This window comes from Neovison vison, chromosome 4 (genome assembly GCF_020171115.1).
Source record: "Neovison vison isolate M4711 chromosome 4, ASM_NN_V1, whole genome shotgun sequence".
NCBI classification, from domain to species: domain Eukaryota; kingdom Metazoa; phylum Chordata; class Mammalia; order Carnivora; family Mustelidae; genus Neogale; species Neogale vison.
In genome coordinates, this window is record NC_058094.1 from 77,115,906 (window position 1) to 77,132,546 (window position 16,641).

The 16,641-nt window shown below is 42.9% G+C and overlaps 1 pseudogene; it reads left to right on the plus strand.

Annotated features, from left to right (window-relative positions):
• Positions 1 to 2,152: 2,152 nt before the first annotated feature.
• LOC122905348 lies at positions 2,153 to 2,469 on the plus strand (annotated as a pseudogene).
• Positions 2,470 to 16,641: the final 14,172 nt, after the last annotated feature.

Genomic DNA, 16,641 nt, shown 5'->3' on the forward strand with positions numbered 1-16,641 from the left:
TGCATCCTCAGAGTACTGGGTGAAGACAATATAGTATATCCACGTGATATCACGCTATCACATAGTCACAAAATGAAGTATTAGTCCTCAAAGGAATGAGGAAGACTGTCCTATGGAGTAATCTCCAATATGCACTACTAAATGAAAAGGCAAGTTGCACCACAGTCTGGGTACTATGTTTCTTTATATCTAAGAAATAGGATACATTCTGGCTTGTGTTTTTTCAAAAGGCAATTCTTAAAAGCTAATAAAAATTGTTTCTTGTATGGGGAGATAGAATTGATTGAATCAGAGGTGGAACTTGGGTTGCTTACACTGTCCCTGGTTTTGTGCTTTTGGCTTTGGAACAGTGTAAAGGTAAATAGAAAATGAAATCAAAATTGGGGGTGGGATCCCTAAAAATTAAAAACATAAATAAACAAATGACCCTAGCTGTATATCAAATTGGTGGTTTAATGACCCAGAGAAAAATCATATAATCTGATTTTAAAACATAGTATTTGACAAATATAGTCCTAGTGGGAAATATTCTAAGAACAACAACAAATAAAAAACTGCAAATAAATCTGTGTTCATTATTCCCAGTGTTCATAGTAACCAAGCACCAGGCCCTTTTTGCCAGGATTAAGGTGTTGGTTTTTATTCTCTTCTTCAGAACTCTTGGCTAGAACTGGGTTATATGACCACACTCTAGCTTTAAGGAAGTTGGAGGCAACAAGAGCAACATTATCACAATTATTATTTTTTTAAAAGATTTTATTTATTTATTTGACAGATAGAGATCACAAGTATGCAGAGAGGCAAGCAGAGACAGAGAGGAGGAAGCAGGCTCCCTGCTGAGCAGAGAGCCTGATGCGAGGCTAGATCCCAGGACCCTGAGATCATGACCTGAACCGAAGGCAGAGGCTTAACCCACTGAGCCACCCAGGTGCCCCTATTATCACAATTATTTAGATGAATCATGAACCATTCCTTGGGGTGAGGCCTTTATCTGTTCTCTGCCACAAGAAGTAGCATCTGTTAGCAAGGATGAAGCAGAGAATGTACTGGAGAGAAGTAATTTAAAGCACTGGCCACAGAGGGTAAGGATGAGGGGAAAATCTCAGATGAATGCTTCCTGGGGGACACATTTGTAGAGCATTCAATGGGCAAGTTAACCAGAGGACAGATTTGACTTCTAATCCCTACCACTCTTATGAGTTGGATTATGTTTATCTCTCTAAAGCATTCTCTGAAGATTCTTTTTTTTTTTTTAATATTTTATTTATTTATTTAACAGAGGGAGAGAGAGAGATCACAAGTAGGCAGAGAAGCAGGCAGGGGAGGGGGGAAGCGGGCTCCCTACTGAGCAGAGAGCCCCATGCGGGGCTCGATCCCAGGACCCTGAGATCATGACCTGAGCTGAACGCAGAGGGTTAACCCACTGAGCCATCCAGACGCCCCTTCTCTGAAGATTCTTGAGTGTCCTCTGAGTGTGTGTGTGCGTGTGTGTCTGTGTGGTCCACTGACAAGAGAGGTCAAGCATCTTACCTGAGAGCATACAGCCAACAAGTGGACGAACCTGGATTCCCACTCTCACAGCGGCAACAGAGCCAGGGTCTTAAGTACTCCTCGAGAGACTGGTTTTACTGAATCCAAAATAAGGGCCATAATACCTGGGATTCATTTTGCATTGACAGCTAACATCTAACAGGCAAGCAGTGCTAAGGGCTTTATATAGACGATCTCTCTTAAACCTAGAAAAAACTCAGCCATTACCTTGTGATTCCAGACAGGAACCCTGAGATTCCCATAGCCTGAGAAATTTGTCCAAGTTCTTGGCTTTTCTAAGTAGCAGAGCTAGAATGTGTGCCTAATTCTTTCTGCCTCCAGTGTCTTCCCTCTAGTCTGCCTTGGGAAACTGTCTCTTCCTGGAAAGAAGTTTTTTTTAAAAAGCTTTTTATTTCTGAGACATCCTTTTCAGCTCTTAAATTTACATTGTGTGATTGTGGGGTTCTTGGGGTCTCACTAAGTGGACAAGGAATTTAATAAAAATATTTTAGAATATAAATTGCCTTCCATAGATAACACGCAAATTAGAGGAAACTTTCTGAAAGAAATATGAATGAACATTGAGAGTTAACAATTCTGAATTCCACTCTCTGGGTTCAGACCTAGTTTTTAGCAACATGGCTAAACACACCAAGAAGGTCAGAATCCTTGGTGACAATGGGACTGGTTATGGTGCCTCCTTCAGGAAAATGGTGAAGATTTAAATAATCTAGCATGCTAAGTATACTTGCGGCTTCTGTGGCAAAACCAAGATGAAAAGATGAGCTGTGGGGATCTGGCATCATGGTTCTTGCATAAAAATAGTAGCCAGTGGTAGCTGGACCTACAATACCACTTCTGCTGTCCATGAAGTCTGCCATCAGAACACTGAAAGAGTTGAAAGACCAGCAGAAGCTCCACCATTTGAAACACTGCTAGCCTATAATAAATGGGTTAATTTATATAACAACAACAAAAAGAATTCTGAATCCCAGAATTGGTGGTCTAGATCACAGTGCCCTTAAGCAAAAGTCAGGAAGTTGTATGCCAAGTTAAAAACCTACTGTTGGCATGGAGATGAAGGCATACACTATCTCTAGGACAGGGACCAAGATGAAGGCCAAGAAGTCTACAGAGCATGTTAGGATCTGAGAGTCTCGAGTGTAAGACCATAGAACTTTCCAAGGCCAGCTATTGGAGTAGCCAAGGAGATATACAAGAGTTGCCTCCCCCACAGATAACAAGAAGACTTCTGCATGAAGCAACGTAGGTTCACCTAGACTAAGAGTCACATGCTGTCAGACAACGTGTTCTGTATAAACCACACTGTCTGGACTTAAACCAGCTTTGCTTTCTGCATCAGTGACTCTAAAGAAATACAGTTGACCCTTAAACAAAACAAGTTGGAACTCTGTGGGTCCACTTATGCCCAGAGTTTTTACAATACGGTACTATAAATTTATTTTCTCTCCCTTATTATTTCTTAATAACAATTTCTTTTTTTTATCTTACTTTAAGAATACAATATATAATATATAGAATATGTGTTAATCAATTGTTTATGTTATTGGCAAGGCTTCTGGTCAGCAGTAGGCTATTAATTAGCTTCCAGGGAGTTGAAAGGTACACTCAGGTTTTTGACTATGCAGGGGGTTGGTGCCCCTGACCCCTTAATTGTCCAAGAGTCACTTGTAATTCTCTCGCTTCAGGAGCTCCTGATCTCTGGGCTCCCTTTCAGTAGTGTTATCCTCTGAGGACTGTCCATCCCACATAAAGCCAGACAGCTACGAATGTTACCAAAAGCCAGTGTACCAGAACAAATATGAAAGCAAGACAATGTCCCTACAGTAAGAATAAATAATTTTAAAAATAGGCAAAGCCTCCTGAAAATTTTAAAAGTTTATTTATGAGAAATACATAAACACCCCAATAAGTATATGAAAATCAATAAATGGAAACCTCACTAAGGTAGAGTCAGGTGGCTGGCCCCGGGAGGCCTACCACTCAGTGTCAGCTACAGGAAGAATTGTCAATTATAGACTAGAACAGAAGAATCCTCAACAGGAAGAGATATAAGTTGCATCTTTTACAAGAAATGGAATACCCTGGAAATCAGTCAATGGGGAATAGTCTTCACCCTAAACCCTCACTTTTCTCCAGTTGACTTTTACTCAAAACAGCCCCTCCCAATTTCCTCCTCCTTCTCCATACACTAACATTTTTCTCCTTTGTATGTTGGACATGTCTGAATTTGTCCTGAATCTGTAGCTTCCAAGTCCTGAACTACAATTCTCTGATAGTCCTAACAAACCCATTTTGCGGTAAAATAGCTGGCTGTTTTATTTTTAAGGTTAACAAGTAAAAAGATAGTGTTTTACTTTAGGCATTATTATCCTCTCACCATTTTTCTTTTGTGTTTATTAATCTTATGACTAGTATTGGGCCACCCAGAAGGAAAAGAAAAAGCCCCTGAACATTTTATATTATTTGAAAATTCAAAATATTTTTACTCTTTCCTGATGACCTGGACCTGTCCTGCTTACCTGGCCTTTCTCTTGCTTTGCCTCTGCATCTCACAGCTGTGGGATATCATGTTTCTTTCACTGAGTTCTGGCTTTGAGATTAAGACTTAGTATGCCTCTCAAAATATCTTCCAGTATTGAGGTGGATGAAATATTTAGATTCATCAAAGTGTTACAGAGAGTGAGATGGAAAAGGAAAGAAGCTTCGGTTCTTTTCGGTGCCACAGTAAAGAATTAAGGGAAGAGGAAATGAAAGGAAGGCAGAAGAAAGTTTTATTAAAGTACACTCTGAAAGGGTACCTTTGCCTCAGGTCATGATCCCAGGGTCCTGGGATCTGCTCAGCGATGAGTCTGCTTCTCCCTCTCCCTCTGCCCCTGTTCATGTTCTCTCTCTCTTTCTCTTGCTCTCTCTCTCTCAAATAAATAAAATCTTTAAAGAAGGGGTGCCTGCGTGGCTCAGTGGTTTAAGCCTCTGCCCTCGGCTCTGGTCATGATCTCAGGGTCCTGGGATCAAGCCCCACATCTGGTCTCTGCTCAGCAGGGGGCCTGCTTCCCCCTCTCTCTGCCTGCTTCTCTGCCTACTTGTGCTCTCTCTGTCAAATAAATGAATAAAATCTTAAAAAAAAATCTTTAAAGAAAAAGAAAGATAAAGTACACTCCAAGGGAAGAGCCGGCCAGTAAAGAGAGACAAAGGTCTGGGGAACTCTAGGGTGTGGGCTTGTTTTTTTTCTTGTGGGTGGGTCCTAGGGCCCCAACATTTGAGTGGCATGCCTGAATTACCTAAGAATTAGCCAACTTTTTTAGCCTGTCTTTCCCTAAAATGTATTTAAAATACCTGCATGGGGTAGGAAATGGCAACATTATTTCTATTCTAGGGACGCAGGTCACCTAGTAAGAACCAAGCAGCTGCTTTCTGCACAAGTGTAACAAGTGCAACAAATTTAACTCTGTCTCTGTCCAGATGCTGTAACCACAAACTGACTGTGAGATGGGTGGAATGTGGTGGTCCCCTCTGCAATCCTGGATTGGGGCTCTCCAGCAGGACATCTAACGACTTTGGTGAAGATGACAATTCTGCCCAGTCCAGTGATAACCATGTTAAATCAGCTTGCTGGGAAGCACAGATCCCCTTCCTCCCCTCACCTCATCCCCAGTATCCAAAAGCCAAACAGTCCTATGAAACCTTTAATGAACCAAAACAGCCACAAAGAGGAGGAGCAATTGCCATTGATTTAGAAAATTCCTTTGAGTGCTCCCAGACTCAAAAAGCAATCTCTCTTAGGATTTGCTGATACCTTAGGACACACTGATTGAGAAAAACTGTACTCTAAGATGGCTGACCAAACCAGCAAGGGAATTCCAGTCCCTGTCTCAAAGCCCTTCAGGTTCTTCCTTCCTACTGCCTCTCCCACGTGCACCAAATACCAAGTATGTGGAAGTAGAAAGGTATAAATCTCCCTCCCTGCTTGAGCTAGGGGCTCAGACCTTTGGAGAACAGCCTCGTCTGAGCTCACCAGTGTTAAATAAACTCTGATTCTCCAAGGTCTCCGAGTGCTGCTTGGTTCTTCCACCAGGATCCAGTCCACGTTCTGCAACATTTGGTTCCCTGACCAGGAAACCCAACCGCACTGGCCCATTGATTTGGGGCAATGGTGGGGTAGTGCCAGAATGAGGGACCGTAAGGGAGAAGGTGCGCCCTGCCTGATTTTTGGCAGTCTCCCGCCCGGTCACCTCAGGCTGGCCTGCCCTGCTGTTCCCACCCAGACTCAATGGAGACTTGGCAGCTGAGGACCTGGTCCTGACTTTGGATTCTGGTAAGATCTGGTGCCCCAGGACCCAGTCAGGCCCACCCCTGAGGGTAGAAGGGGAGACTGATCACCTCCCAGAGACCTCTTAGAAGTCTCACAAGTAGGGCCTTCCTGTGGGGAGGTCCTTCAGGTCAGGAATTCCAGAAAGGAATTTCTGGAAGGAATTCCACAGTTCAGGGCCTTCTGGAGGGGAGGAACTGTAATAACTTAGGTGTGAAAGTGTCAATGAATGTGTAGTTCGACCTGGCTTGTCAGGCATATGGATTCTGTGGCTCCACAGATGGGGACCCTAGGGTCCCCAGAAGCCTATGGAGTCTGAGTGGCCCTAACATGCTTCTCTGGTGACCTCATAGGGTCTAAGGCGAGCCCCTTTGGGTGCCAGTCTGGGATTCATACGGACTTGCTAAGGCTAAGAGGCACCCAGGTGTCCTCTGGGATGGTGGACAGGAGGACATCTGACTGGTCTGTCCTTTGAAGGGACACCCACCCTTCATTTGTCTTCATGCCAATGACACAGGGAGGGAACACACAGGGTGGTCAAGGGAGCCTGCCTGCACATCATGGTGAGCATGATGACTGATTCAAAACCTATGGTCTTAGACTGTATGCTCAAAATTTTAAGAAGCGATTCTCAGGAGACTCTGGGATCAAAACATCTGGGAAATTCGGCACATTATGTGAATTGGAATGTGCCACCTTTGGGGTCAACTGGCCCTCTGAGGGGCCCTAAGACTTACCCACTGTCCAGGTCATTTACAAAATTATGGTCGGGACTCCCAGACACACTGACCAATTCCCGTGTATTGATTCTTGGCTTCAGATAGCCCAAACTCTGCCCCCATGGGTCCAATTCTGTGCTAATAGGACCAAAGACCAAAGTAGGACATTTGTAACCCAAGTAAAAGAGCTCAGCGTCTGTAAGGAAGCAAAGCCTATCAGGGAGGCCCTGGCCAGTGGGCGTCAGGAGCAGCAATGGGGATGAGCTCTGGATAAGGATGAACCCATCAGAAAGTGTGGGGACCACAGTCCTCCTCTGACCTGGGGCCTAAAGGTGAGCTGCAGGAAGATAGTGCTCCTGCTTCTGGTAAGTGACATGTGTAGGGAGATACCCGATTTAGCAGCTCTGATAGCCCACAGGAAACTTGATCCAGACAGAAACAGAATGAAAAATAACAGCTCTCATATTTACCTTTAAGAGAAAGTGGGAGGGGCGCCTGGGTGGCTCAGGGGGTTAAACCGTCTGCCTTCCTCTCAGGTCATGATCCCAGGTGTCCTTCAGGATAGGGACTTTAAGAATATTCCCAAGCAGCTGCAAAACCTCCTTTGTTTTAGGGAATTCCCTGTCTTCTCTGGCCCAATATGGATTGTCTGTTCCTGCCCTTGTTGGTGTGAAAACATGGCATCTGCTCCTCTGGAGCTGATGATCTCCTGAACCAGGAACCCTTTCTCTGCCCTCTGGCAACACTTTGTCTCTTCTGCCTCCCCATCTTTCTTTTTCCTGTTTTTGCACCACCTTGGATGCGGCCTGCATTACTGGCTTCTAGACCATCCTCACTGGCTTAGGCATCACTGTCAAGGAGCAAGAAGAGCAACTCTAGGAACTAACACCACCCACTCCAGATTTCCCCACGTGTCTCAGGTGAAAACTGACCATGGGGAAGATGCTAGTGGAACATATTTCAGCATTTAAACTAAGCTTGTTGGTTTAGTTCAGACAGATGTGTCTTTTAAGCTATCAGTGGCAAACGTGAAATTTTTATTCTATCAAGGTTTACTGAAGGTCAAATAAGCTCGTTATCACTGTTGAAATGTGTTTCCAAAATAATGACTAAACTGATGGTTAATTGTCTCAAAGTTTTCATGGGTAATTGTTAATATAACTTTTGAAGTCTTTGGTAACCTGAAACTTTAAAGTTTTGGTTGAATGATAAATGGAATGAAATTCGTTGAACATCTAGGTCTTTCAAATAGGATAAAATGGTAAGTTATTAATTACTGGACATAGGTTTGTGCTTTTGACTTACTAAAGAAACAAAGAATATGTAGGCAAAGAAACTAAGAATATTTAAAATTGTTGGTAAGGGGCGCCTGGGTGTCTCAGTGGGTTAAGCCTCTGCCTTCGGCTCAGGTCATGATCTCAGGGTCCCGGGATCAAGTCCAACATTGGGCTCTCTGCTCAGCAAGGAGCCTGCTTTCCCCTCCCCCTCTGCCTGCCTCTTCTGCCTACTTGTGATCTCTTTCTCTCTCTGTGTGTCAAATAAATAAATACAATCTTTAAAAAAAAATAAAAAACAAAATGAATCTGTTGGTAAACATGTCTTGTGCTTAACCGATTAATAAAGTTGCCATCTAAAGAATTCTGTTGTAACAGTTCACAAAGGGTTAATACTTAGCCATTGCTAGCTATTAAGGTGTTTCTAAGAGTACAAAATTATGCTAACTGTAACTATGACTGATGGAAATAAGGGAAAAAACTCTATGTGGAAAAGTAGGAGATATGTAAGAAAGATAGAAGTAATGGGAATGCATTTTGTTGAAGGAAAAGAAGGTAATTTTATCCTAAATGAGATGATTTTTTGGAAGGAAAATGGCTTGGAACAAAACCTAAATGCAAAGGAAAGTTGTAGAAGGTTTATGAAGGGAAATCTTCAGAAAAATAATTTTAAGTATGGCCACGATGGACTAAGATTGAAATGAATTTTTAAAAAGACACTGGTATAGAAAACTGGTTTTCTCTCTGTTAAAAGGACAAACTTTTCTTAGGTTAATTGATCTGCTGTCAGGAAGAAAACGTAAATAGTTGTTTCCTCCTTGCCTGTCCAGAAAAACCATTTTCCACATTTTGCCCCATCAGGTGTTTAACATCTCTAATTATATTTAGGCATGTGCTTTAAAACTTTCTAAGATTTTAGAAAATGTTGACAAGATTTAAACTGCAAATGAAATCTCTTTAACTCATTAGGCTTTTCCTTGGTATACTAAGTTACTCAGGAAGTACTGCTAAACAAATGATCAACCTTGGGTTACATTTGGGTAAATGTTATAATGATTCTAGAGGTTCTATACATTTCCCCAAATTTCAATATTTTGATAAGTCATCACTTGATATTATTATTATTGAAGTGTTATGTGTAACAGAAATAACCTGATTTCCTTACCAGCTAAATTGTAAACTCTCATCAGCTCTTTAACCATATCTATTCTGCGTTTTTGTCATTTATAATTGTTTTAATTCTCTTGTAAAATGAGTTTCACCTTAAAGGAGATTCATATAAAGGATTTTCAGGATAAATACAGGTATCCAATATATTAGAAACCCTAAAACTGAAATGGGAAAGAACTTCCAGAACTAACTAAAGCTGCATTCAAATTAAACCAGAATTAGTAACATGGGAGTAAATGAACTAAAAGATTATAGCGTTATGCCTCTTATTTTAGACATTGCTCATTCTCTAATGTTTGCTGTTCCAGACTAAGAAAAATTTTACTTAAGTTATCTGTGACTTACAGAAATGTAAAAATATTCATTTGTAAACAAATCAAAGCATTCAACTTTCTCTTTCTGAATCCTCTGAAACTCAAAAGGTCTCAGTAAGTATTCCTTCTTCCATGGCAATCAGTTATTTGCATAAGTTCAATAAGAATCTGTTCTCCAGTGTGCCTGGGTGGCTCAGTGGGTTAAAGCCTCTGCCCTTGGCACGGATCATGATCCCAGGGTCCCGGAAGCCTGCTTCCTCCTCTCTGCCTGCCTCTCTGCCTACTAGTGATCTCCGTCTGTCAAATAAATAAATAAAATCTTAAAAAAAAAAAAAAAAAGAATCTGTTCTCCGTGTAATAGGACACTATTGGAAACATTGGTTATTTTACCAAGGCTTTGACTGGAATGTCTTTTGAGAAAGACATGCATAGACTCAGATATGACCAGATAGCTTTAAGGACCTAAGTTGACTTTATGAAACCTGGAGCCATAAAGCCCCTTAGAACTGTTGGCTTGATACCTTGCCTACAGAGTTCCCAGCAGCCTTACCAGGTGAGTAAAGAAAGTCACTTCCCAGCAGGTTTTCTCTTTGGGGACCTCACAAACAAGAATCTACCCAAATCTACAGGTGTTGTAAACATGTCTGATGGCAAGTACTTGGCTTGGTTTCTGGTCTGGAAAGGCTACTGAAAGTTCAACTGAGATTCTTTATAAGAAGTTCCAGCAAAGCAGATTCTAAAAGATCTATATGATCACTCACTGTTCTTGCTGATCTTATGTAAATAATTGGGCCAAATCTGTTTAAACTGGACTTGTTTTTCAAATAAATTAGTCCTAATTTGGCTATCTCTGGAAATGAGGGTTATTTAGAAAGAAAAATTATGTTTCAGTAACACACCTTTGTGGATGTTAAGTTCTAGATTGGGTTGTCTTTAAATGTTTGTTGTTTACCTAAGCTAGACAACTAGAGGTAAACTTAAGAGAAATTACCACAGTAACTCATATATAGATAATCTTCTGCTGATTATTGTGTGGGGATAATAACCCCATGGGCACATAATTATCTAAGCAACTGGAAAATGGGATTGATCCTCAACAAATGTATAACTTAACTATCACCTTAACTAATTCTGTGGGCTAGGATAAGAAATTGCTTAAGGGGCGCCTGGGTGGCTCAGTGGTTTAAGCCTCTGCCTTCAGCTCAGGTCATGATCTCAGGGTCCTGGGATCGAGCCCCACATTGGGCTCTCTGCTCAGCAGGGAGCCTGCTTCCCCCTCTCTCTCTGCCTACTTGTGATCTCTCTCTGTCTATCAAATAAATAAATAAAAATCTTAAAAAAAAAAAAAAAGAAATTGCCTAAAAACCAGAAACATACCCTACCCCATAGGATTAACTATGGACTTGTGGAGCTAATAGATGACCCCACTTTCTTTATGATTTTATTGGATGATGCATGTGGGACTCCCCTTACCTCTTGACAAGTTTTCTCCCATTTGCTTGTGCTCCTTTGTAATTAGGATATTGTTAAGGCTGGACAACTCAAGAAAAGGGCTTCTTAGTGCTTTCATCCCTTAGTCATATTTATCCTAGAAGCCACCTCTATTGAGGTACAATTACAATCAAAGGCTTTAGCTAAGCATAGAACAGCCCTCCTCATAAAAGGAGCCTTAAAGCTCACTATGGGACAATCCCTGACTGTAATGACTTTGCATCAGGTCCAGATTTGTCTTAGAAACCAAAGGCCACCAATGGATGATGGAGGCCAACTTATTAAATACCAGGCTACACTGATAGAGGTGTCTGAAATAATACCTAAAACCTGCCAGACTTTAAAATCCAGTTACCCTTATGCCTGGACCTGAACGTTGCACTTCTGTAGAGCATAACTGTTGGACGTCATTGATATTGTTTATTCTAGTCAACGGGATTTAAAAGATTGCTGCAAGTATAATTCACCAAGAAAGCTCTATGGCAGGCCACCCCCCCACCATAGTAAGTAGTCTTAGAGAAGACCTTGAACAGATTGGAAACTTAGAGGTGTCCCAACACCTCTAAGCCCTGGGAAAAACTAGAAGGCCCATCTCCTGAGAAGCTTTAGAAAGGATCTTCTCAAATCATGGTGGAAAGTGTCCCACACTGTTGTTCTAACCACCTCCTACTGCCCTCAGGGCCTTAGGTGTCACCGAATGGGTCCACCACTCTAGAGTAAAGGAGGATCTCACCAGCTGGATGAACCACACCAGTGGAAAGCCCTACCAGATCCTACATACCTGCTCCAGCTCCACCTTCAATGAGACTTCCACCAACTGATGGACATCTGTTCACCGTGGTCCTGTCTATTGTAGGCATGACACCAACACTCTTACCTCAAGAGATGAACTTTACATTGCTGCCCCATCTGACTGGACATTCTCCCAGAAACTTGTTATTGTTAATTGCTTATTGGGCAGCCTTAGGAACCTTAAGATGGATTGCTAAGATCAGAGAAAACCTGTTACCAGGCAAGCCACTGCCCAAATATTAGCCTTGCAGGGCCATGGTAATAGATGATAATGATGCCCTCCAAACTAGGTGTTTAAAAGGGCATCAAAGGGGGGAATGATTGGGAAAAACTGTACTCTAAGATGGCTGACCAAACCAGCAAGGGAATTCCAGTCCCTGTGTCAAAGCCCTTCCCGGTTCTTCTTTCCTACCCCGTTTCCCGTGCACACCAAAAGTACCAAGCATGTAGAAGTAGAGGGTATAAATCTCCCTCCCTGGCTTGTGCTAGGGGCTCAGACCTTTGGAGAACAACCTCCTCTGAGCCCACTGGTGTTAAATAAACCTCCAATTCTCCAAAGTCTCTGAGTGCTCCTTGGTTCTTCCACCAGGATCCAGGCCAGGTTCCGCAATAACATCTTGCTAACAGATGAACAAAATAAATAGAAGGGAAGTATGGATGTTCACAGACACAGTTCAAAGCTATGGTGGCTGGATTCTGAGCTGCTGAGTGTGGTTCCCTGGGGAAGGAGCTTGGTGGGGTTGGTCTCACTGCTCTGGTTGCATGAGGCCCCCAGAAAAGCTCAGTAGATGCAAAACAAATGCTGGACACTAGTATTGCTTTTTGCCTTTTCTCGTAAAAGCAAAAGTCCCCTTCGGATTTCCTTGGTTAGCAGAAACAGTAATAATAGAGTAGGTCTTATGTGAAAGTGAAGTGGCCTCACAGGAACTTTTGAAAGGTGGGAGATACCCTGTATCACTGTAATGCATAGTGAGACTCAAGCCATCAGCTGAACCCACAACTGGGAGACAAACTCTCACCTTCTTGCCCATTTCAATTTCCCATTCTTTTATTCTCTCTTCTTTTCTCCATATAGTGTATTTAAATGTAAATAGAATACAGTGTACACGTCAATCTATGTGTTTGAAACTCATCGAGGCTTTTACTTGGTAGGCACTGTGCCCTCACAATCTAGGGCACATGGGTTTTTTTCTCTAAACGGTTCCACCCAAACCCCTCTCATACTGTCTGAGGCAGAGATGGGGCATGCTCAAGGTAAGAACTGCACTGAGCAACTAGCTTTAATGGATCCTCACTTAACCTTCCCTCTCTGATCATGCTCCCGATCTATGTCGTGGTGGAAGGGAGGGATTGGCCCTATTCCTTGAGGGTCCTGACAATAGCTCTGGGAAGATGAGGGGGCAGGTGCCTCTCTTGAGAATGTATCTTTTCTTCATTGTTCTCAGCTTTTGAATCTCCATGAAAACAGCAAGACCATGAGAAAACTTAGGTCTAGCCTCCTGTTGCATAGGGTTGATGCAACTGGGAATCACCCCTCCCTCTCCTTTTCCCTCCAGGCACAAGTCATCCTTATAATCAATCAACCACCATGCTGGGCCAGGTCTTTGCTAGCTACCCGGGAAATTGTTCTCTCTCTCGCTGTGTGTCTATTTGTCAAATAAATAAAATCTTAAAAAAAAAAAAAAAAAAAAAAGAAAACGAAAGAAAGAAAGAAAAAGAAAAAGAAAAACTAGATTACAAGGTTTTGAGAACTATCATCCCAGTAAGTAAAACAGAAGGTGTCCATTTAAAACACAACACACTGAGTCAACAGCAGACCTGTGCCAGCAGGCACAGCCTGGTTAGGCTGGACAGCCCTTGAAGGGGTGTGGAGGGAGGTGATCCCCTCCATGGTCATGAAATTTTCCTCAGCAATCACAGAACAGTGGCCCAGAGGCAAGAGTCTTGGGAAGGGAGAGGGCACAAGGAGGGAAGCAGGGGGTAGCCTGTCCCACCCTGCAGGATAACCTGAAGTGTGCAAATACAGGATGCTTCCTTGTCTTAGGCTCTCCAGGGGCCCACAGGCCACAGAATTCCTCATCCTCAGGGAAGGGCCTTCCTCGGCCAGAGATAGCCCAAGAGAGCCAATGTGTGCCCAGCATCTGAGGAAAGTAAGCAAAACATGGCCTTTGCGGTGTATGAGAAATGCAAGTCAAGAATGAGAATTTGAGGGCGCCTGGGTGGCTCAGTGGGTTAAGCCGCTGCCTTCGGCTCAGGTCATGATCCCAAAGTCCTGGGATCAAGTCCCACATCGGGCTCTCTGCTTGGCAGGGAACCTGCTTCCTCCTCTCTCTCTCTGCCTGCCTCTCTGCCTACATGTAATCTCTCTCTGTCAAATAAAGAAATAAAATCTTTAAAAAAAAAAAAAAAAAGAATGAGAATTTGAGGGAAATGATCCTTTGGTGGGCCATGCTGTGTTCCTTCAAGCACGAGAGACAAGACCATGTTGGTAGAGCTCAAGGAATGTTATGCAGAAATAATAAGGAAGGCCTTGCAGGGCTAAGCAGAATAGGAAAGATTAGGAGCACAGAAGAAATTTAAAGACTGAGCTGCTGGGAGGAGTCTGAGGAGGGACAAGGGATGATTGTACAGGGCTCAGAGGATGGCGGAGAACTGGCAAGACCCAGAAGGGAAGGAGGATACCCAGAAGAAGGGGAGACAGCTTCTAAGAGAGACAGAACAACCTGTGGTTATAAAGCATACACCATCATAAAGTGAAAGCAAAGGGTTTTGCATTTTTGTTCCCGTTGTAGTGTCAGCCTCAGGAGCCCTGTCTTGGACATGACAGCTTTAGCTGAAGTTGGCCCCGAGTGCTCTAGTTAGGGAGTAAGCAGAGCCCCCTTCCAGATTATTCATCAGGCATTTGTCTCCTCCTTGCATTTGGCTGGAGCCTTGCCGGGACTGATGGAGACACGCGACATCACTTTCAAATGCTGCCCTAGTTTTTCTTATCCAGGTCAATCTTTGAAGGACCTTCAGTCACAAATCCAGTCAGACAGGGAACTTATTCACCCTCATGATTTATATTCATCGGCAGCGTGCCCATTGGAGAGAAATATCACTTTGCCCCCTCCCCGGTCCTCGGTGTTCTAGTCTGACTAGCCGAAGGGCTGGACTTTTTCCCTCGACTATTCTGTGTTTATTTCTACCTGCGTGAGTTAGTGGGGAGAATACACTTGCAGATGATGTCAGACAGGACTAGAAGAGATTTATTATCCTCTAAAGACATTACATCAAGACAATTTTGTTGGACCATGATAGGGCAGAAATGCTGAATTCTCCCCCCATTCTATTTTGCGTCTAAAGAGGTACATTGCTATCATATACAAGATCTGTTTCTTGACTTGATTTGTCCTTCCTTCTTTCTAAAAAATCGTTTTTTTGATGTACAATTTATATATGCCAATTTATATATGCCGATTTTAATTATTTGTCAAGTTGCTGAATTTTGACCAATGTCAGGGAACCACCCCTACAATAATAATATTCAATATTTCCATCACCCCAGATGTTGCCTCAAGTTTTCTTGCCATCAACCCCCTCCTTCTAGCCCTGACCCTGGCACAATTTGTCCCTTTCTACACGAGGAGGGATGTGAGTAGCCTAAAAGGAGCATGGTCACATATCCTCTGAGTCGTCTTGTTCTTAGTTTACAGAAATTCCACTTTGCTGGTCATTTCGTAATTGGCATCTTGAAGAATCAGGAATTATTAAGAACTGTCCATCTTTTGCCACTTGCTAAGAGCTGGACTCATTGTCTATGTTGATCTGCTCCACGAATATCATAGATAAATTTGGTCCATGTTTCCAAAGAGATGGCCCTAAAATTGACATCTGTCTGAGGCCGAAAGAGAGCCATCTGAGCTTAAAGACAAAGGAATGCACAGTTGAAATTCAATGTAGTAAACTCTCCCTCCTACTGCTCTATTATCTTTTGGTTAGATTTTTGTAGGATTTTGTGTCTGAGAGATTGTTCCCTTATTCTTTTGCCCTATGGGAATAGGAAGAAATAAGAAGTAATGAACAAAGCTAAGCAAGGAATTCTGGAAGGGATAAATAACGGTGGTGTAAATGTGGTGGGTGGAACAAAATGCATTATAAAGCACTTGCTGGGCATGCATCAGGTATTCCAAGTGCTGGGATACCAACCCAGAAAGAGGTATGGGTCTTGTCCACCAGGAGCTCACAGTTCAGTATGGGAAGCCACCAGGTAACTGGGCAGTGAGGAGATGCTGGGATCAGGCAATGGCAGGCAATGCTGTTGGCTACTGGAGCACACACAAAGAGCATGGCATCCATTCTTCCACCAGGGAAGCCTCCTGGAGACTGTGGTATCCAGGCTTGATCATGAAGATCATGAAGAGCACAAAACCTGAGAATTTGTTTCTCTGGGTTGTTTGTGGTAATAAGCAATTCACAAAGTAGAAACTGGAGACTATTTAAAATTAAGTGGTATCATGCAGAAGCATGCAAGAAGGGAGAAAAATTAAAAATGCAATCCGAGGGACACCTGGGTGGCTCAGTGGGTTAAAGCCTCTGCCTTCGGCTCATGTCATGATCCCAGGGTCCTGGGATGGAGTCCCGCATCGGGCTCTCTGCTCAGCAGGGAGCCTGCTTCCTCCTTTCTTTCTGCCTGCCTCTCTGTCTACCTGTGATCTCTTCAAATAAATAAATAAAAATCTTTAAAAAAAATGCAATCCGAATCAGATTATATGCGAATCTAAGGTGAATCAACTGAATCTGAAAAGAGAGGGAGGGAGGGACTGAGAGGGAAAGAGAGAGAGAAAAAGACAAAGAGGGACAGAATATGCCACTCCATGGAGCAGTCTTTGTGGCAGAGCCTGGAAACGAGGGCTCTGCATTTGAGGGGCTAATGCACTTGCTGCCTTCCAAAGAAGGGATATGAGGCCCATATGTGGGCATTGTGTGGAAATCATGTTGAATAGGAAGTGGAAGACCAGGGTTTCCATCCAGCTTAGCTC